Here is a 19,189-nt window from a genome sequence, read left to right on the forward strand (position 1 = left end):
TACTAACAATATCTAACAAGACTTTATTAAAAAATGTCACAGAGATTAATTTATACTGTTATTGGGACCTTTTGATTATTATTATTATTATTTTTAAACACTTGACGTTAGAATGCACATAATGCGATGCGAGGCATTATTTTAGCGGGTCAGTTTTGCACTTTTGAACTTAACCCCCTAATTTTTCCCTTAATATGTCATTTCCCCCGCTTTTAAACATCTTTACGAGACATTTAAAAAAAAAAAATTTTTTTATAATGAAGACCAAATGAGGCTGTGAGGATTTCACCTGAACATTAGAGGGCAGCATTGAGCTGCGTAAAAATGTACTCACGTGTCCAATCAGGAGCGAGAGGGACAGATGCAAGCATGGGATGGATCTGTTTATTTATGACTGTAGATAAAGCATCATGGTCCAGTCAGATTCATAAAAAAACGCAATTCAGTCATCACACACTCCATTAAGCTGCGGTTTAGCTTGTTACTTAATTATCCTGGCAATTGCTTAGAAGATTACACGTCCATATCGGTCGATCACAGAAATCTACCTGATTTTGAGAATTAGGAAAGTGTACGAGGGAGCTGAGGAAAAGGATGCGACATTTAAAAATGATCTTTAAAGCTGAATGATCAGTGAAGTGTAGATTAGTGTTTATTTACAACTGTGTATGTTGTATAACTATGCATTACCCAATTTTCAATTCTATTACTGGGCTGCGCACATCCATAAACTTTGCTACTGGGTTAAATCTCCTGGATCTTCTTGGTCTAAATTGGAACTATCTTCTTGTAGGGAATGCTCTTTACCTGCTTTATTTTATTCCTCTCTACCTACAAAACTCTCCCTGTATACTGATAATCTAGTTGTTCTCAACACACTTATGACTTGGTATCAATTTAGACGGCATTTGAAATTTTTAGGTGCATCCTCTTTGGGTCCTTTAGTCAACAACCATCTATTTCCTCCATCGTGTTTTGACTCCACATTCTCAGTGTGGTATGACAAGGGTATTAAACAAGTTAGAAATCTGTATGCCGATGGTGTGTTTGATAGCTTTGCCAATCTGTCATCTATTTATGACCTCCCTGTGACGCATTTCTTTCGGTATTTTCAAATTCGGAATTTTGTTTCTAGATGTTTTCCGGATTTCCCCTCTGCGCCTCCTGAGCAGGCTTGGGAAAGCTTGTTTTCAAACAATCCACATCAGAGAGGAACGATTTCTAGGATATATGATTTTATTCTGGCGCTAGGTAGTGAGTCGAGTAACAAAATTAGGAACGCGTGGGAAACGGAGTTAGGAGTACAGATAAGTGAGGAGTGTTGGGAACGTGCTATAGGGAGGGTACAGTCTACCACTTCTTGTGCTCGTCTTGGACTTATACTGTCCAAGTTGAGACTTTCTGCAATATATCCGGACGTAGAGGACAAGTGTGATAAATGTCATGGCTCTCTCTGCCATCTTGGCCATATGTTTTTCTTCTGCCCTGATCTCCATGGTTTTTGGTCTGGTTTTTTTTTTACCATCATGTCCACTATTCTCAGGGTAGATTTAAAGCCTTGCCCGTTGATTGCTGTATTTGGGATTCCAGACGCCACAGTTCCACTGAACTCGATACAAAAGGATATTATTGCTTTCACATCCCTTATAGCAAGACGTTGCAGTGGAAGTCTGCTAAATACCCATCTATCTCCCAGTGGCTAAAGGACGTGATGTTTTTTCTAAAACTCGAGAAAATAAGGTATACGATGAGGGGTTGTACGGACAAGTTTTTTTTTATTTTTTATAAATGGAATCCCTTTATTGTATACTTTATGGAGTTACAGACACTTCCCACTTAAATTTTTGTGCCTGTTGTTGGGTTTTACAATATCTATATAACCAGCGACAGTTATTGAGTAGCCGTGATGAGGCTGGGGGGTGGGGGTGGGGGGAGGGGTTTGTTTGGGGTTTGTTTGTACTTTTAATTTCGTTTTCCTTTGTTAGTATAATAAGAAAAAAAAACTGTGAGCGATTTCTGCTGAGCGTTGCTTGGTTTGTTTTTTCTTCTCAATGAAATATTTGGGAAAGGGAAGGGAGAAAAATGTAATGTTCAGCAGGAATTCAGCAGAAATGATCAGTAGAAATGTTCAGCAGAAATGATCAATAGAAATGTTCAGCAGAAATGATCAGTAGAAATGTTCAGCAGGAATGTTCAGTAGAAATGTTCAGCAGGAATGTTCAGTAGAAATGTTCAGTAGAAATGTTCAGTAGAAATGTTCAGTAGAAATGTTCAGCAGGAATGTTAAGTAGAAATGTTCAGTAGAAATGTTCAGTAGAAATGTTCAGTAGAAATGTTCAGCAGAAATGTTCAGTAGAAATGTTCAGCAGGAACGTTCAGAGAGAAATGTTCAGCAGGAATGTTCAGTAGAAATGTTCAGTAGAAATGTTCAGCAGAAATGTTCAGCAGGAATGTTCAGTAGAAATGATCAGTAGAAATGTTCAGCAGGAATGTTCAGTAGAAATGTTCAGTAGAAATGTTCAGCAGGAATGTTCAGTAGAAATGTTCAGTAGAAATGTTCAGCAGGAATGTTCAGTAGAAATGTTCAGAGAGAAATGTTCAGCAGAAATGTTCAGCAGAAATGATCAGTAGAAATGTTCAGCAGGAATGTTCAGTAGAAATGTTCAGTAGAAATGTTCAGTAGAAATGTTCAATAGAAATGTTCAGCAGGAACGTTCAGAGAGAAATGTTCAGCAGGAATGTTCAGCAGGAATGTTCAGAAGAAATGTTCAATAGAAATGTTCAGCAGGAACGTTCAGAGAGAAATGTTCAGCAGGAATGTTCAGCAGAAATGTTCAATAGAAATGTTCAGCAGGAATGTTCAGAGAGAAATGTTCAGCAGAAATGTTCAGCAGGAATGTTCAGAAGAAATGTTCAATAGAAATGTTCAGCAGGAACGTTCAGAGAGAAATGTTCAGCAGAAATGTTCAGCAGGAACGTTCAGAGAGAAATGTTCAGCAGAAATGTTCAGAGAGAAATGTTCAGCAGAAATGTTCAGTAGAAATGTTCAGCAGGAATGTTCAGTAGAAATGTTCAGCAGGAATGTTCAGCAGGAACGTTCAGAGAGAAATGTTCAGCAGGAACGTTCAGAGAGAAATGTTCAGCAGAAATGTTCAGTAGAAATGTTCAGCAGGAATGTTCAGCAGAAATGTTCAGCAGGAATGTTCAGCAGGAACGTTCAGAGAGAAATGTTCAGCAGGAACGTTCAGAGAGAAATGTTCAGCAGAAATGTTCAGTAGAAATGTTCAGCAGGAATGTTCAGCAGAAATGTTCAGCAGGAATGTTCAGCAGGAATGTTCAGTAGAAATGTTCAGCAGGAACGTTCAGAGAGAAATGTTCAGCAGAAATGTTCAGTAGAAATGTTCAGCAGGAATGTTCAGTAGAAATGTTCAGAAGAAATGTTCAATAGAAATGAAACTGGAGATTGTTTGTTTGAGCTGAAATAAAATATAAACATAAAAAAAAACTACGTATGTTGTATACAAGTTGAGAGGCATGTAAATTGAATGGAATTAGGAGTAATTAAGTGCCAGCTCTGCTCTGAATGTGAAATGGGTTCTTAGATGTCTTTGGAAGTTCATCTATCTATCCATCCATCCATTTTCCATACCGCGTATCCTACACGTGGTCGCAGGGGAGCCTGGAGCCTACAGTATCCCAGGGAACTCAGGGCACAAGGTGGGGGACACACTGGACGTGGTGCCAGTTCATCGCAGGGCACACACATTCACACACTACGGGCAGTTTGGAAATGCCGATCAGTCTCCAATGCATGTTTTTGTACTGTGGGAGGAAACCGGAGTACCCTGAGGAGACCCTCGAAACACAGGGAGAACATGCAAGCTCCGCACACACAGGGCGGAGACGGGATTCATACCTCCAACCCCGAAGGTGCGAAGCATACGTTCTAACCACTAAGCCACCGCGCCCCCCTCTTTGGAAGTCATTGATTAAAATAACATCATGTTACTTCAAGACATTCTCATTACACACAGTTGATCTCCAGTTTGGTCCTCAGCTTGGATTGCTATCTGTATGGAGTTTTGCATGTGCTCCCAGTGTCTGTGTGGGTTTCACCTGCGTTCTCCGGGTTTCTCCATCCCAAAAACATGCCCGTTGCTGTATTGTCTGCATCAAATTACCCTGAGGTGTAGTCCTGCATCACTCCAGTGTTTAACAGGATAGGCTCCGGATTCAACACGACCCTGACCAGGATAAAGCAAATTATTAAAACATTATAATAAACCCACAAGGAGTGTGAGAGGAGAAAAATAGATAAAGTGGCAATAAAGTTATCCATAGTGGAAAAGGTCATCAGCTAAATAGACCAAATCTTCAGTACTTAGTTTTGTGTTTGGTGGTGTAATTCACCACAATATTAATACCGCACTTGTCACGTCACCTATGTGTACTGCTGCCGTGAATTGTTTATATTTCTCTAATGCATTCTGAAGCTTCAATTCTGTATCCGATCATAACACAATCTTTCCATCCATCATCGTCTCCAGTAAACACTGACATTCGATAGAGCGATATACACAGAGACGTGCCTTCTACCTAATTTTAGCTAACATTTACATATCTGTACGAGTTAACAAACAGTAACAATATTTGATTACCCTCTAGGGACCGAGGAGGAAAAAAAAAAATCATTCAGTGTAATCATGTATCATTGTTGGCGGCACACGTACTTGTGTTTGATAAATTAATAGTGTAGCGTTGCTACGCGTCTGTATCGCGGGCTCTAATTTACATTTGCACCCATGAGCTGTCCGTTAATGTGATATTTATTGTCCTAGTTTTGTTAGACTAAGTGTTTACCTTTAGTAAAGTGGTTGTGCGTCGCCTGTGCCGGCATGTGCTCTACCTGCATGTCATGTTTTGATTAAGCCCGGTGGGTTTTGTTACCTCCTGCTTCTTTTTCCTCTCATTCAGTCAGCTCAGTGCCTGTGTTTGTTCTGTATGTGAGAGTTTGACAATAAAAGAGGAAATACAGCGGGGGAAAATAAGTATTGGACGCGTCAACATTTTTTTCAGTAAATATATTTCCAATGAGGTTATTGACATGAAATTTTCACCAGACATCAGTATACACTCAAGAGATCTGGAAATATTTGGACAAGCCGATGAAATCCTGGGATTTCCTCGGAATCCTGAGTGTCGTCTGGTCGGACGAGAGCAAAATTGAACTTTTTGGCTGTCGTACTACACACCATGTTTGGAGAAGAAATGGCGCTGCACATCACCCTTAAAACACTACACCAACAGTGAAGTTTGGAGGTGGAAGCATCATGGTGTGGGGCTGTTTATCATCACATGGTACTGGCAGACTTCATATAATTGAAGGAACGATGAATGGAGCCCTTTACCGGGAGATTCTTGAGAAGAATCTGCTGCCATCCACCAGGATGATGAAGACGAGACGTGGGTGGAGCTTCCAGCAGGACAACAATCCAAAGCATACAGCAAAGGAAACTCTCAATTGGTTTCAGAGAAAAAAAAATCAAGGCATTAGAACGGCCCAGTCAATCACCTGACTCGAATCCAATTGAACACGGTTTAAAGACAATATGTTTAGAAGAACGGGCCAAAATCACACCTGAATAATTAATTAATTTCTTCATACAGGAAGTGTCTTGAAGCCGTCATTACAAACAAAGACTTCTCCACGAAGTATTAAATACATTTCAGTTAGCGTGTTCAATACTTTTTTCCCCCGTGTCGTTCCACTTTATCAAACACAACTTTATTTACGGACTTTAATGTTGTGAATTCTTTATATTTCCAGATTTCCTGAGTTAATACTGATGTCTGGTGAAAATTTCATGTGAATAACCTCATAGGAAATATATTTACTGAAAAAATCGTTGACGCATCCAATACTTATTTCCCCTGCTGTACGTTGTTTTTCCCGATGCTTCCCGGTCAAGCTTCTTCCTTGCCGACTCCACAATACAGAGAAATAATGAATGTTACATGTAGCAATGCAGCAAAAACGTTTCAGCTTTACCCAGTGTCAGTTCATTATTCGCAGCCTTATAGCAGTACACATTGTGGTGAGGTTGATTAAATTCTTAATTTCACAAAGTAGAGCGAATTTGCTCTCTCAATTCATAAAACCAGCAGCTATGATGTGAGCTCATGTGCTGTACCAAGTGGCTCAAGAAGTCACTAGAGTCCTTACCAGGCTCCTAAAAAAAAAAATAATTTAGGGGTCTAAAATGACCAACAAGTCTAATGACAAACTCACTAGATGTGCCAGTGTAAAAATCTCTTATAGCCACCTACTTCCTGTGAATACTGATTTCAGACTTTGAATACTGAATAATATTGAATACTGGTGCCTCAACTGAGTTAAATGGGATTTCAAATATCAATGCTCACTCCTAACATTGTCTCACAATTACAAATTGAATTTCTATACCACATTTATGAAGCCCATCCGGACTTTATACAGTGAATCATTACAGAAATGAATAATGTAGTGCAAGACAGATTTTTATCAGGCATCATTTTGGGCATGGCAGCTGCTGCATCCTGGCTGCTGGTTCAAAGTAAAGTAATAAATTATAAGGCTGCACATTTCTCTGTGTTTTAGCCGAATGATTTCAGTTTTAATGTCAGTAATTAACTGCAAACTCTTGGAGATGGATCGAGCCATCATTCACTGCTACTGCCGTGGGTATCGATATCACATAATACTGAAAACCTAGCCTTATTTACATATTATGCATATGAGACACACAACAATTTAGTGTAACTATGACAACAACTACAACAAAAAAAATAGAGCACTGGGAATGTGATGTATGAGTTGTTGAGTAACGTTGGTGTGCAGAAATGAAAAGAAACCTAGCATTTTTAGACTCCGGACTTGGTTCATGTGCTAAAAAGAATGAAGGTTCAACTTGCAGTAGTTCAACCAAGTTCTGTAAGTTTGGTAGCTATAATAAGATGGACATCAAGGCTGTGGCTTCATTGTCAAGGCTGAGTCACTGTCTGAGTCACTTCAGCTGCACATCCCAGCATGCTCCGCTCTTGTTTTAAAGAAGAAACCCAGCCGAGTGTCAAGTTTATGCTGTAGAATAGCTTGCGATGGCCCGTAAGTGCAAACCCTAATGACAAGCCAAAAACACAACAGCAAAACAAACAAACAAACAAACAAAAAACAAAACAAAACAAAACACAGCAACAAATTCCGAAACATGAGAGCAAAACCAAAAACATAACAGCAAACACAAAAAAAACAACAAATTTAGAAAACACAACAGCAACGACAAAATCACAACAATTTCAAAAGACACAATAGCAAAAAAGCAAAACAAAACAAAACAAAAAAACACCCCACAACAGCCAAACAAAAGACACAAAGCAAAACCAAAAACATATGAACATTACGTTAAAAAAACATTAAGTGTCCTTATTGAGCATCACATGCTTGTTGCTGATTGGCCTAAATGAATTTACTGATGCTTTTATTCATGATGGCATTCGTATGATGTTATTTTAGATTTGCTGCAACATTGCACAGCACTGAAATGAGTATGTGAATGCTGAAAAGTCGGAAAAAGATTTCACTAGGCCAGTGGTTTTCAAAGTGGTGGCCGCGGCCTCCTTGGGGGCCACCAGGGGGCGCCCGGGGTACCTCAACAATTTGGTGTGGAAAAATAAATAAATACATGATTTTCTCTTTCTCACTCTCACACAACAACACACACACACACACACACACACACAATAAATTCCTACTGTAATGTAATGTAAAGATGTAAGATATAATTATTAATAAAAAAAGGGGGATATATTCAGAAGTCTGTATTTTTAATGTTTTAAAGACATCTTGCAAAAGGGGGGCCTCGGTCAAATGTTAATGCCATTTGGGGGGCCTTGCCCTTGAAAAGTTTGGGAACCCCTGCATTAGGCTAACTATATAGCAGACTGAAAAAGGACAATTATTTTTCCTTGTGAAAATGATATGCCACGTCCAATCAGCAACAAGTATGTGATGTTGAATAAGGACCTCCCCTTCGTGTTTTGAGTTAATGCAGATGTGTTTTCTGAGTTTTCTGCAGTGTTTTTGGTTTTGTTGCGTTTTCTGGTTTGTTAATGTGCACTTACGGTCCACTAGGTGCATTTGGGAGACTGTTATTATCACAAAATGTCAGATTTGATGTGGATCGACCTTTAGATTTGGCAAATTGATGCAAATTAATTCCAGGACAGGAATAGCCACTAAAATAATACAAAGAAAAGGAAAAAAAAAAAAAAAGACAGGCACTTTTAAACAGGTAAGGTTTAAGTTGGGGTTTAATGGTGAACAGAGGCAGGACATGAACTGGGTGGAGAGCTCCAGATTTTGGAACTGAATCTGAATTTGATTTTCCGAGGACCTGATGGTAAAATTATAGGCCAAGGATGTGCACATGCAGGTCAAAAAGCACATGCAGGGCTAAATGGGAAGCTGGTGACGTAATATATATTGTGGTTAGTATGTAATATTTTTCATGCATAAGAATAGCTGAATTTTTTTAAATAAATTGTGCGAGATGGTGTTTCACAAATGAGCCAGAGCTTGCAAGGACTGGTTGCACATTAGTGCTTTGTTTACAGTGATAAGTGCATCCATTAGGCTTTGTAAATTGTGTCGCTCAGGCACACACGCAAGCCCACAAATCCTTATGCTAATGCACATCCATCATTACCCTCTGTTACACTCTCATTGGTCCACAGATGCACCTTACTGAAATTAAGGTGTCAAGATGTTAAATGTATGCAGACATGAAACCATTGAACTGTCTGCACATTTTGCTAATGCGTCCTATCGGCTATGAATTTTCTCCAAGCAGGCAAGTGGCACTGTTACAGCTGGAGAGCTTTCTGATGGCAGCTGTAACTGGGCAGAACAGGCACTGAACTAAGAAACTGAAGTCTCACAATATTTGTAGGAATTCTTCCAAGTGAGAAAAATGTATTTAGATTTTAAGTACGCTCGAAAGAAAAGTGATGACCGCTAACCTGCTTTGAGACAAAAAAAAAACAGTCTAAATGAAGTCAGATTAATGTTGTAGTCAATATTTAAAGACGAAACTTTATTAGATCTTATTAGACAAACATCCTTACTATTTCAGGCGTGGACAAATCCGTAGCCCAGGTGCATGGAACAAGAACGTTACATGTCTGGGCTATTCGTTTTTTACTAGTTAGTAACTTTAAAAAAAAAATTCCATAGTTTTTCAGGCAGGACATAAGTGTGGCACGCAACATATTAATTACTGTGGGCAAAACGGGTCAAAACACAGGCAGGCAGGATAACACAGTTAACATAATCCATAATCAATATACAAAAAAAACTATATATATATATATGTATATAGACATAGTCCATCCATCTTCTATACCGCTTAACCTTTTCAGGGTCATGGGGAAACCTGGAGCCTATCTGATCATCGGGTACAAGGCGGGGTACACCCTGGACAGGGTGCCAATACATCGCAGGGCACAATCACATACACTACACTACAGACACTTTGGACATGCCAATCATGCATGTCTTTGGATTGGGGGAGGAAACCGGAGTACCCGGAGGAAACCCCCGCAGCACAGGGAGAACACGCAAGCTCCGCACGCACAGGGCCACGGTGGTAATCAAACCCCCGACCCTGGAGGTGTGAGGCGAACGTGCTAACCACTAAGCCACCGTGCGCCCTATACATACATAGTACAAATATAAATAAACATGAAGCAACGTTTGTGACAAACAAAGAAACAGCAAGGTATGAACACACAATCGAATATAGAACTAACACAGAACAGGTGAACACAATCAGATAACAAATCAATGATAGGGCAGGGATGGAGACAGAACTATAACAGAAACCAAAACAAACACGAGCACACGGGGAACGGGAAATCCGTAGGGAAACCAAGGAACGATAAACTTACTCACTATAAAGTTTTGCAAAAACAAAAGATTTGATTTGGTATGTAGTAACTATAGAGTGCGCCCTTTGTTCTGAATCCCACCACCTGCTCTACTACACTCAGTGGATTGTACTAGTCAGATTAATTAGCGAACATGGATGACATACTGTATGACCTTTTCAGTATCAGGAACATGCAGTCATGGAAACACTGACTGGAAATACGGAAAATAAAGTGTGGTCAAGCAATAATAACAATAACTCCCTTGACAGTTCAACATGCAGATGCTTCGTAAGAAAAATAATGAAGATGAGACTATAAAGTGGGACTTAGGATAAAGGATAATGATTACGGATGAATTTTCCCCATGAATTGATATACTCATTTGTGTCTACACTTAATTAGCTACGTAGATCAACCCACTTCCATTACTGCACATTATGCTATCATTTTAGCCAAGTCAGTTAGTCTTCTGGCAGCACACTGGAGCTTTTACTTGACCAGTGGACTAGCTAATAAATTTATCCTTTGTCCACGCTTGCAAACCAAACCTCATTTATTTATTTATATATTTATTTATTTATTTATTATTATTATTTTTAAAATGTGTGTTGACAGCATGAAACTCATGAGGTTTTATTACTGGATATGAATTTATATTGGGAAATGTCACAGGCTTGGACCTGTTTGGCTTTGCCATATTGGTGGCCTGGTTCATTAGTCATATTGTATTTGTCAGCTTGTCATGTGCTGTCATGGCTAATAATAAGATCTCATGGCTGATAGATACGCTTCTGTGGACCTAATGTTTATGAATTATAATGAATTCCATTCAGCTCCTTGGCAGGAAACACTCCGGTCGGCGAAGCCTAAATGTCACATGGGAGATTTTTAAATTGAAAACCATGTCTTTTTAAGGCCTTCCTTAAGCATATGCTTAAACATTAAAGCTGCTCTGAAGTGTCTGAAGTATCATAAATATTCACGAGCAGTACTCTGAATATTGCATTCGCATTTTGGGAGCTAAATCATTTAATTTCTTTGCATTTTTTTTTTGCAAGTCGTAGAGGATATTGATTTTAATTTGTGATATACGGAGAATAAAGGGGGTTTCTTTATATAGACAGTGGCAGTGACATGCTTTCTACAGGTGACTGATTTCTACCAGTATATACTGTACTGTAATCAGTGTGTGTGTGTGTGTGTGTGTGTGTGTGTGTGTGTGTGTGTGGTTTTTTTTAACATAATATAATATTTCAAAGTTATTTGCACCCCTACAGTTTGGTAAATACAGTATTTGGTGAATCCTTCGCTGCTGAGAATATCAGCACTGAGCTTCTACCTGTAAAGTCAAGTACAAACAAGCTTGTAGACAGGAATTCGGGCCGTCCTTCAAGCTAACACCTTTATATTCTTCGATTTCCACATCTACATGTATTCTTCATTCTATTAAACAGAGTTGAATTCATATTGTTAAAAAACATTTATTTTATATCCTTCAGCCGTTTCTGTGTTGATGTGGGAGTGTGTTTGGGGTCATTTTCTTGTTGAAAAACACATCAAAGTCTTAACGTCCTGGCAGAGACTTTTGGCTAAAACATCCTGGTATTTAAAAGGAATTCATGATGGCATGAGTCTTCACAAGAAACCCACTAAGCCACAACAATAAAGCATATAAAATGTTAACGTTTATTAAAAATGTTAACGTTATAGTTAGTTGTGAAGGAGAGGGAAAATAATGTTTTTTTTTTAGAAAAGAGAATTTCTTATAATAATGGTTTTGATTTTTGATTGGGTTGTCCTGAGGGTAGGACTTGATCTGTGAGAATATATATATATATATATATATATATATATATATATATATATATATATATATATATATATATATACATAAAATTTCATTTTAATTGAGTATTTTTGTTGGCCGAGTAAGCACGTGACTTATTTTCTATCCGGCGTCTGTGGGATTGTGTTAATAGGTTCCTCAAAATGAGATGACCTCATTTTCATCTCACAAAAAGCGACAACGATTTAAGCAACCAAAATATTTGTTGGAACTTCCATGGACTCGGCAGCCTCACCGAGGAAGGGTTTTTTTTTTTTTTATTATTATTATTAATCTTCCTCGCAGTTGCCAGATTACATTGTGGATGCAAATCCTCACCTCCGCTCGCAAGCTGGGAGAAGAGAATCATTCAGCGAGAGAGAAAGCTGGGTACACACTCTTAATGGGGCATGAAAGAAGAGGAACGGGATTAAAAAGGAAGAAATTTGTCTTTTAGAGAGTTTTGACAGAAATCCAGCCATTTTGGATCTGAACCTGACTACTGCACATCCAGTCTAATGGATTGACTATGCTACAGCACTGTCTAATCTTTGGTGTTGATTAATTTCCTGTAACAGTAGCTCTGACAGTAGTTTTAGCTATAATGTTTATATTAATAATCGATCATTCACGTCTATATAGAGGGTGTAAATATTTTTGTCAAACTTAATTCCATTTGTGTTTACTTCGAGTATGACTTTAGTCGGATTAAGGTCATCAATAATCGCTGTTTACATGCTAGTTTCTTAATCAGACTAATCGTCTTAATCGCATTAATATCGCGTTATTGCTGTCCATGTAAACGTACTGATTGTTGATATGTTGAAGTCTGTGAGGAGATGTTTATTCAGCATGTTTGGAAGGAGTCTCCAGTGTCCGAAGTAAAGGTATAGCTTTAGGTTTTCCACCAGACTCTTCATTATAGAGGTGTTTTCCGGTTTCTTCTTTGCGGTAACATGACACGATGAAATTTTGAGAGGCTGGTAAGAGAAAGAATGCGTATAACTGCTATAACGTAAGTCCTGGCGCATATTTTGCGTTCCACAACATTAAATGTAGCTATAAACGCATTTTCAAAATGACACATTCTTTAACGTCAGTGTTTGCGGACTGCTGTGGAATAAGAGGAATAAAACACTGCAGAATGTGCTGTTATACACAGCGAAATCACCAGTGTCGATATAACACCCACAGTGTTGAATGCACACCCTACAGTGTTTATATAAGTCCAGTGGACTCATAAACACTCTGGGTGTCAATTCAACACTAGGGATTTTACTGTGAAGGAAAATGATCTATCTGTCTATCTATCTATCTATCTATCTATCTGTCTGTCTGAATGACTACGACTTGATTCATGCAACTTGCGTCACTTCCTACCAAAACTCATAACCATAATGAGTGAGCTTTGACAAAACCAAGCACCTAGCTCAGGAATCATTATAAGGCTCTCATTAAGCACTGGCTGAGGTATTCACAAAGGTCCTAAGCGCTGCACAGGAAGTCTGCCAGGCGACACCAAGTATTTGACAGATTTAATGAGTCTGCTCTCTAACAACTAGACGAGGGATAGAGAAGGGCTGAAATGATTCATTCAGCACCCACTCACTCATTTTAATGGGTAGTTACACAGAGCTGTCAATTTATAGGTTGCTACAGCAGTACACCTCATAAACTGGCAACAATGTGTAAGCTGATATACATATACCCTGTGTTACCAGTTTATTAAAGCTACACAACTAGAAATTAGTAAACTGACAAATTGGACTGCCACATGGCGGACACTATATCTGGCTCGGTGTTGTTTATCTCTTCTCCTCCAACACGTGTTAGCCAAAACGTGGAGCAGTCTTTTTAAATAGGAAGTTAAAATAGGAAGTTGACAATGCATTGAGGTATAGACCATCTGTCTGTCAAGGTTGTCATACGAATAAGTCAGTTTTCCAAGTTAATAAAAACATTTTACCATTCATCCGAGAGACTTCGTTGGCTCGACAGAAGTGTGCTGCTCATCTACACATTTTTTCCCTTTTTTTTATTTTCTTTTATCGATCGTTCCATAACTTGTGCTTGTTATCAACCATCTGTCCCGTTTGTATTGGAAGCTCTTGGTTTTTCCGCCCCAACTGTGATGGATAACAAGAGGATTTTAGTCGTTTTAGATGTCTACGAAATATATATTTCACATGATCATGAAAAGCATGTTAAAACGCATTTCACCATACACGTATGATCATGTGAGAACAAATCAAATAGAAATAAAACGATAAAATTACATCGCATAGAGAAAACAACATGCGCTACATGTGAAAATGGTTTGAAAACGGACGTGTAAAATTCACAAGCATTTTTTTTTTTTTTTTTTTAATTAAAGGATTCGTTTTAAAAATTAAAAGATGGCCGTTGGTGACCGATGATTTTTTTTTTTTTCTCCAGAAGAAAATACTATTTAAAATCGTTTATGAGAAATGTTTTAGTCACAGAAAAGGAAAATAGTCTTTTTGGTTGTTTAAGTGAATATGGTTCTTGAAGGGTGCCAATACTTCTGGACTGTACATCGTATATTTGTAGGGAAAGGTCTCCAGAACCATGTTAGATTTCTATACATAACACACTGCTGACTCAATGTACACACCATGTTAAGATAATACGTAGCCATAATTCCTACATCATGGTGTGTTTAAAAACATTTTTTTTCCCCCCATCAAGTGTCAGTTCCCGTTTTCCTATCTGCTTTCCCCTTCATTTACTCTCTTCCCTGCTCCATGCTCTGGGCACAGCTAAGGCGCTCCACACAGGGGTGTGATTTGTTACTGATGGAGATGATGGACGTAGTGAAAAGAATTTGTGGATTTAAGATTGTAGCGCAGGTCTCAAAGCCTCAGGATGCCTCTGAGGTCAGACCGAGAGCGAAAGAAGTCTATTATGGCTGAAGTCCTTTTTATGGTCCTGACTGTCAAGCCCACTTTCTTCTTATCAGATGTGTGCTACTTTCTTCTCCTCCTTCTCCTTCTCTTCTGCAGACTAACAGTATTTCATATGCCACTCTCAGTTTCTCTGTAGTATTTGGCAGATCAAGGGGTTCAAGCTCCCAGTCTTCAGAGATTTCATCCTGAGACAAGTGTTACATCTCCATCCCTGTTCTGGCTAGAACTGAGCATCGATCTCATGGCTGCGGCGATAGGCGTGGCTCGCTGAAAGAACCATGCCCTTCTGCCTGTGGCTGACTTCAGTGTTTACTCGTCCATTTTTTTTTTATCTCTCTGCGAGCTTTGCATTGAACATGCTTGGTAATTTATGGATGATTGACATTTCTCGATATACACGCACACGGATACGAAGAAAATCAGTGTTACCGAATATGAATTTTTAGGTCGGGTTCAGCCTCTGGAAACAACACAGTAGACTGCATCAAGACTGCATCAAAATTTCAGTAAAATGCTGCAGTGAAATATGTAGCAGAGTGTCTATATATAATTCAATAATTTAGAAAATCAAATAATCAAATATCTCTTGGTGATAATGTTTTCATTTCACTTGACATACCTCTGATAGAAATCCTGGCTTCTATGGCAGATTCAAGTTCACTGAGTTTTAACAGGAAAAGAGAGATTAACACTTATTGGACAACAGGCTTTGGTGACATCGTATTGGGCGCCTCAGTGATGGGTTAAACAAAAATCTCAATGTTTATTGGACAGTGTACTCATCACTTGACCCATATGATGATTGGGAGATCTCTGAACGTGGAGGAACCTTATAACCAACTGCCAGTTATTGAAAAGCTAATGATCATGACTGACACCCATCCATCCATCCATCCATTTTCCATACTGTTTATCCTACACAGGGTTTTCGGGGGCAGCCTATCCCTGGGAACTCAGGGCACATGTCAGGGGACACCTTGGACGGGGTGCCAACTCATCGCAGGGCATATTCACACACCCATTCACACACTATGGACAATTTTAAATGCCAATCGGCCTACAATGCATGTCGTTGGACTGGGGGAGGAACCCAGAGTACTTGGAGAAAACCCCTGAAACACGGGGAGAACATGTAAGCTTTGTGAACACAGGGTGGAGGTGGAGGTGCAAAGCAAACATGCTAAGCACTAAGTCATATCATAACATATCATATCATATCATTGCTATGCTGATGACACCCAGCTCTATTTGTCCTTTCAGCTTGACGATCCATCCGTCTCTGCACGTATCTCTGCTTGCCTGTCAGACATCTCCGTCTGGATGAGGGAACACCACCTTAAACTCAACTTGGCAAAATGTGAGCTTCTCGTCATCCCAGCCTGCCCCTCAATCAACCACAACCTCACTGTGCAGCTCGGCTCGACCACATTCAAGCCAACCAGGACAGCCAGGAACCTTGGGGTGGCTCTTGATGACAGCTTGACCTTTACAGACCACATCTCAACAACTGCACAATCCTTTAGGTTCATTCTGTATATAAAATCAGACCCTACCTCACCGAACAGGCTACACAACTACTAGTCCAGGCTCTTGTTATATCAAAACTGGACTACTGCAACGCAATACTCTCGGGCCTCCCAGCCAGCTCCATCAAACCCCTTCAGATGATTCAGAATGCAGCAGCACACCTCGTCTTCAACCAGCCCAAGAGAACCCATCTCACACCCCTCTTCATCTCCCTCCACTGGCTTCCTGTAGCCGCCTGCATCAAATTCAAGGCCTTGATGCTCACCTACAAGACCTTGTCTGGAACAGTACCCTCCTACCTCAACACTCTCCTGAAGGCTTACATTCCCTCACGCAATCTGCGATCAATCCACGACCGACGCCTAGTACTGCCTACTATCACTTTATCTTTGTAATTGATAAATATTCGAAATAAATTGTTAGTATAAAGCTATGTTCGATTATTTGAATTCGATGCAACTATAGGCCTAGCTAGCTGTCCACTATCTCACCACCTTCTTCAGTGAAACTGACCTAGCTAATTCGGAGCTCATCTGCTTTTTAATGCGACATGGGATACACTGCTAATTTTGTCTACCTGATTTTAGAAAAATCTTCTGATGCTCTTACTTGAGGACAAGAGAGATTCAGAATTAAACAAGTGGCCAGACCACCAGATAAAACCAGAACACACACAAACATATAAGTACATCAATAGTGCTTCCTATAATTTAAAACCCATCAACTGTCACTGACAAACACTTACACACAACTTTACCAAAAGACTAATAAATGCGACCCAATGTCAATCACATCACACCATTAATAACAAAAAATAAAAACATTCTCTGAGCTACAAAGTCAGTTGTCAAGACATTCTAACATGACTCAGCCTGGGAAATCTTATGTCAAGTAGACATCCATCTTATGTCAAATTGACATCCAGATTTAATCTTCATGGAGGCTAACACTTCCTGGAACAACCTGTGGTATAGCAGAGCGTTTTTATCCTACAGCGTGTCTCTCTGAGCTAGAGCATATAAAAATGCAACAGTCTGCTGAAATAAAATAAAATAAAATAAAAATCAATAAGTCATTTCTAGAGGTCAAGACTGATATTAGATACAATGCCAGAGATAAGTAAGAGATGGTTGATGCGCTTAGCTGCACACACCCATTCGGTAATTATAGACACCCAATACCTCTGTCTCTTTTGAAAAAAAATTCAGGTAAGAAAGTAATTATCAAGTGCTGTCCTCAGTACCATTTACATTTTTGACGCTCTAAGGACATAATTATTATCTTGATGATGATGTGAACCTGGAGAATAGACGTTGTAAGAACATTGTTCAGGTAATTGGCCGCTTTATGGCGGTATTTATGGCTGTATTAGTTATTCATCAGTGAAAATGGAGGAAAGGAGATACATATTTCTTTAAGCAAGGGGTCAGTAATTCAAAGTCTAGACAGTATTCATCAGATAATAGTCTGAGAGTGAATAAAGTATCATTTGGTGTCATGTTGTGTAAAGGAAAAAAAAAAAGAGAGAAATTTAGAGTAAGAGAGATGAGTGAAAAAGCATGACCCTGAGAAATGGACTTTTACACTCAGCAGGTGATAAGAAGCTGGTTATACCCTGCAGCCGAATTCCAGTATCTCTTGCCTGAATTATAAACAGGGTTTATTTTTTCCCTTTAAACCTGTAATTTTTGACATATAAGTGCAGAACCAAGACCTCTTTCAATCAAGGCATACTTAATAATTAAATTATATAGTAATGTATAGCAAATGGAGATGACTGGGCACATATTCAACAGCATGTCTGACCTGTAGACAGGAGCCACAGCTTTTCTATGCTGCTAAGAGAAAAATTCTAAATGTCTTGCTAAATGCCAGCATTATTTACGTTTCCTAGACTGTCTCATTACAGACTGTCTGTGGCTTGTTAGACTGTCATATGCGAGAGTAATTAAAGCAGCCGGTGGGAACATGACATTAGTAAATCTGATGTGAGGTTAAAGCCTCTATAAGACTAAAGAGAGAAAGAACAGCTGTAATCTCAGGAAGCTTCTCTGACTTCTAGCGGTTTTTCCAGACATTAGAAAGACCCAGTTGGGAATGAGGACATATAGTAAAATATAAATAACAAATAGATAGTCGGATAGATAGATAGATAAACGAAAGAATTAATGACTTATGTAATGGAGCCGAAGATGGATGCAGTTGCAGGTAAAACAGTTTTAATAACACATACAGTGGGGGGAAATAAGTATTGAACGCAGCAACATTTTTTTCAGTAAATATATTTCCTGTGAGGTTTTTCACATGAAATTTTCACCAGACATCAGTATTAACTCAAGCAATTCACAGATATAAAGAAATCCATAAATGAAATTATGTGTAATAAAGTGGAACGACACGGGGGAAAAAAGTACTGAACACGCTAACTGAAATGTATTTAATACTTAGTGGAGAAGTCTTTGTTTGTAATGACAGCTTCAAGACACTTCATGTGTGAAGAAATTAACGGGCCGCAGTATTCAGGTGTGATTTCGGCCCGTTCTTCTAAACATATTGTCTTTAAACCGTGTTCAATTGGATTCGAGTCAGGTGATTGACTGGCCCGTTCTAACACCTTGATTTTTTTCATCTGAAACCAATTGAGAGTTTCCTTTGTTGTATGCTTTGGATCGTTGTCCTGCTGGAAGCTCCACCCACGTCTCATCTTCATCATCCTGGTGGATGGCAGCAGATTCTTCTCAAGAATCTCCCGGTAAAGGGCTCCATTCATCGTTCCTTCAATTACATGAAGTCTCCCAGTACCATGTGATGATAAACAGCCCCACACCATGATGATTCCTTTTTATAGTTCACCAATTTACTACCCCAGCTGATATTAATTTGCACAGATAGGGGTATAGTTACTTACAGATTTCAGCTGGTTCCTTGCCATACCTTGCCTTGAAGA

At 39.1% G+C, this 19,189-nt stretch overlaps 1 long non-coding RNA gene across 1 annotated transcript in view; it reads left to right on the forward strand.

Annotated features, from left to right (window-relative positions):
- LOC128611912 (uncharacterized) overlaps positions 1–16,671 on the forward strand; it is a 19,730-nt gene extending 3,059 nt beyond the window's left edge. The window contains exon 2 of the long non-coding RNA XR_008386634.1: positions 15,976–16,671. This is a non-coding gene — a long non-coding RNA (uncharacterized LOC128611912). The remainder of the gene's footprint in view (positions 1–15,975) is intronic.
- The last annotated feature ends 2,518 nt before the right edge of the window (positions 16,672–19,189 follow it).

This window comes from Ictalurus furcatus, chromosome 8 (assembly GCF_023375685.1).
Source record: "Ictalurus furcatus strain D&B chromosome 8, Billie_1.0, whole genome shotgun sequence".
NCBI classification, from domain to species: domain Eukaryota; kingdom Metazoa; phylum Chordata; class Actinopteri; order Siluriformes; family Ictaluridae; genus Ictalurus; species Ictalurus furcatus.